The sequence below is a fragment of the Triticum aestivum genome, chromosome 2B, assembly GCF_018294505.1.
Source record: "Triticum aestivum cultivar Chinese Spring chromosome 2B, IWGSC CS RefSeq v2.1, whole genome shotgun sequence".
NCBI lineage: Eukaryota > Viridiplantae > Streptophyta > Magnoliopsida > Poales > Poaceae > Triticum > Triticum aestivum.
Window position 1 is genome coordinate 641,453,811 of NC_057798.1, and position 4,405 is coordinate 641,458,215.

General features: G+C 43.0%; 1 long non-coding RNA gene across 1 annotated transcript; it reads left to right on the forward strand.

Annotated features, from left to right (window-relative positions):
• Positions 1-726: 726 nt before the first annotated feature.
• LOC123041865 (uncharacterized) lies at positions 727-3,031 on the forward strand. Its single transcript, XR_006418658.1, has 5 exons — positions 727-983; positions 1,102-1,125; positions 1,971-2,223; positions 2,361-2,471; positions 2,868-3,031. It is a non-coding gene; the product is annotated as an uncharacterized lncRNA (long non-coding RNA).
• Positions 3,032-4,405: the final 1,374 nt, after the last annotated feature.

A 4,405-nucleotide genomic window follows, 5' to 3' on the forward strand; every position in this document is an offset into this window, starting at 1 on the left:
GAGGGCTTCTGCTTCTTCCAGCGGGCCATGGCACCCGAGTTCATCGTCATCGTGTCCCTTGAGTTGAGCCCCTGTCGCCCCCACTCCTCTCACTTTCTCGCGACATCTCGCCGTCGATCGCCACCCCATTTCAAAAATTCAGAGAGAGATGCTGCGTGGCTCCTTCTGGCGGCTCCTGGCCGTGGCCGTGGCCGTGTCGGCGGCGGCGCGGGCGGTGGCCGCCCTGAAGGCCGGTCGGAGCCTGCACCGGGACTTCGACGACGGCCAGGTGGTGGAGCTGGCGCTGGACCGGGAGACGGGGTCCAGGCTGGAGTCCAAGGACCGCTACCTCTTTGGGCGGTTCGATCTTGACATTAGGCTCGTCGCCGGCGACTCCACCGGGACCATCACTTCCTTCTACGCAAGTGTACATGGATCTCTCTGGTCGACTGCAGTTTCGTTCTCGTTTCCGCCTGCCTAATTAACCGGCATCTCCGCACAACTTGCCCCTGCTATGGCGGCGGTGCTGCCGAACATCACCAGCCTCCTCCGATGAGGGAGGTGGCTCGGCCCAGCCATGGCCCTGGCACTCGCCGTGGGAGAGTAGGGCGGCGCCGTCGTGGGGGTGGATGACCAGGGGATTGCCAGGATGCCGGCGGTGGGTCGAAGAAGCAGAGATGCAGCACATTCTCTTCCTCTCTTCCTTGCTGACGACGCGTCCCGCAAGGTGATGCGTTCTCGTCTCTTCCCTTCTGGTTGCACATCAGCTCCTTTTTCCAATCCCATGCTCTGCTCTCCTCATGCCCCTCCTCCTCTTGCTCCTCCTATGTATTTTTTAATTTCTTTTGTGCGATTTTACTCCATGGTGCTTGCACGTCCATGTATCTAGAAGTAGCATGTTCATTCTTCTTAGTTCATGTTTTATGTGTAGCATTTCGTAGGCTAAAAAATGAAAGGAGATGTGATGATACTGTCTTTTGACTCCCTCCATGCTACATGTACAGGTGCCATCTTCTTATCTCAAGTTCTCCCTATCTCATTATCCTTATTACACTTTGGCTCACATTTTTCTTGTTTTTTGGCTATGTTAACTGTGGGCTTATGGTGTGTACTCTAGTACAGAATTTATAGTTGCCAGGCATATGGGTAAGATTCTGTGCACATTTTTTTCATGTATTTTGTTGAGAGGAAGTATCCTTTAGAAAACAGAGAGGTTGAAAAAAGACATTCTTTTAAGAAGTGAAGATATGGCTGCTTTTAGTAAGCTTTTTATCGGTTATACTGAAGTGTGTTCTAAAACTATTGTCACAATCCTGAATTCCTGATCCTTCATTCCTCTCGGACCATGTCTAAAATAAACCAAACCTCTGTGTTTATATTTTTTGGTAAAAATAATTTCTTGCCTATTGCAATTAGGTATAGACTAAAAAATTTCAGTGCGAGAGTTCAGGCATCACTATGGTGCCATACTGACCAATGCAACAAGATGTATACTTCCAGTTCGGGGAACATGCATTTTGTAGGGAGTACAATATTGCTTGCACATATTCAGACTTGCCGCTGGTAGAACTGATATATTAGTAGGTTACTAGCCCAAAATATAGTTATAATGATGAACCTTTCAGCTTAATGTTTATGTCTTGCAGATCATTATTTGAATGTTTTCTTTTGTATATGTAGACACAAAAACAAAATGTATAGGTTAGTTTGATGTGTTACACCTGTCTTTCCTCTCTGAAGTTGTATATTCTTGTTCTATTATGGAAGTGTTAGTTTTTTTGTTCTGAATACTGTTGTAAGCGCTGCTCATGAGTTCATTTATACTTCTGTGAGTGGCTAATAGAAAAGACAATGTGTTAGTGTCTAATAAAAAAGACAATGGGTGTCAAATAGAAAAGACAATGTGTTGGTGTCTAATTTGTTTCTTTTATACTTCTGTTAGGAGCACCTTTCTTAACTTTCTCCTTTTTAACGATCATTTTCTTTTTCAGTGGACTAATCAAATGCAAGCTATGAGGAGCTAAAAGAAGTAGGATATTACGAGCAAGGGACTCTACCTTTATGGGTTTGATTGTTGTCGCATAATCAATGGACTGCACCAACTGCTATTGAAGAAGTATATGTAGAATGCATAGTTATGGTGTGATAGGGCCAGTGTTGTTGTCTGACAGTTGTGCATTCTTCACCTTGGATGGTCAAAGATATGTTCGCTAGCCTGATGCTGCTCCATCGGTGGATCTACAGGTATAACCATTTCTTCATTGCTTGACGTAGGTATAGAGTTGGGATATAATATTGCGCAGAAGAAGAGCACAGTTGCTTTTACAGTTTTAGAAGGTGCTGCAAGATTAATTTGCATTGTTCTCGTATATGATTTTCAGATTGTTCTATTATGAAGTATTGGTTTATTATTGAGGTAGCCTTAGACGGAGGAGCTGAATGCAGTTTTTGTATCTTTTTTCAATGTCCTGAATGGTCCCATGAAAATCCTGGTATGTGCAGTTTCAAAGCCTCGTCACACTATGGTAGGAAAAAAATAGGTATGCAGGTTATCGAAAGCTCCATTTTGTCCATTATATAGATTATATAGCTTTGTGATCCAAGGGGATGCTGCTTGTGAAAATTGTATACAGCCATGAGCCCCTGACAAAATAATCGCAGCTCATGTTACTAGGATCAGGGAACCTCGACCATTTTCCTGAAATATGTAGCGGCTCATGTTCCTACTTTCCTAGCTACAATACTATGTACTTCATTCTTACCTTCGCTTTTGGATATTACATCGCTTTCTTTTGCCTCATAAACTTGCTAATGATATTGGCGAAGTAATCCCCACTTCGGATTTCCCATTGAATGAATAACTAATTTAGATTGTTCAAAACTTGTAGGCTAAGAGCCATGAATAGGAGCAAGGCAGCACACTACACCTCTGAGAAGAAAAGGATATGAAGACAAAGATAGATCAGTGTTCTGCTCCGAAGCAAAAACATTTTGCATGTAATAATGAACTGTAATTTACCACAATCTCTCTAAAACAGCCTACTTAGTACCAGTCCGTTCCTTGCTTTTCTATCAGGAAGTATGACTCGGTCATATATATTTACATTCGCGTTGTGTAGTTGTGGTTTGTATGCTTGAAAATACCTTTTTAATCAAGCTCGAAAATTCTTATGTGCAGTGAAATTGTATCTAACACTTCGTAAAGAACAAATGAAACACATTTCAATTAAGGTCTAAATCGACACCTTGTGCCATTTGACATCACAATCATAAATGGTTGAGAGTTTGAATTGGTAAAGTGGTTGCATTTGTTGTTTCAAGTCTGGACTGTTCCTTCGTGCTAAAACTTATTTAATTTTCAAAACACTTCTGTTTTTGAAATGTACATTGCGCTATTTGGTGTAATGGGCCATTTATGTTATTACCATGCATGCAGAGAAATCTGAAATAATAGGAAAGGAGAAGTCTCGCCACTTGAGTACGCTTCTCTCGGTCAAAGGAGGGACCGAGGAAGAAAAGGGGATACACAGGGGATAAACAGAACATGCACGATGGATGCAGGCGCTGCCGCTTTATATTCTACTTCGGACGGGTAACACAAAGAATTGTTCTTGGACCGGACTAGGTAGCATATGGGCCTTTCAAATACCTATGCCTCCATATGCACAACATAGCGAGGTTTTTTCTCTTGTGCACATGAAAAATAAAAGTTTAGTGCAAACACCGTTAAAAAAGTACATCCTTAACTGCTCTATACATATTATACAAATATGATTTTTTTTTCAAACTCAGATTTCTCATAGTGATAACCATATTTTCTACTAAAAAAATGCTTCCTTAGCTGGTCTATGCATGTTATACAAATATGGTTTTTTTTCAACCGAGATTTCTCAGCGTGATAAACATATTTTTAATATAGCATGACCTAACATAAGGGCTTTCTACTACCAATATCAAATGTGTCCCTGCAAAATGAAACTATTTTCATCGACAACATGGCTTTAGCGGGTCTCTGCGCCATTTGGCGCAACGGGCCAACTAGTTAAGTATAAAGTTAAGACACTTGAGACGGAGGAAGTAGTTGCAACGAGCTCTTCCAGGAGATGCACGAAACCATAGATGCACTATCAAGCCAAGTGGACCACCGCTAAGTACTAACCCACTACTTCATGTACTCCATATGCACTATCAAGCCAAGTGGACCAGCCAAATGCTTCCGGCCGTTTTCCCCCCGCTATCTGCGTTTTCATAACACAGAGAACCATGGACGCATATTCCTAAGGCCTTGTTCGTTTACTCCCTCCCCCACGAGGTTGGCGGCCCAACCCCCGTGGATCGACGAGGATTACCCCCGCCGGGGTGTAACCCCGGCCAGTCTGTTAATGCGTGTTCGTTTAAGCCCAGCGTGGGTCAATCCCCCGGTCGA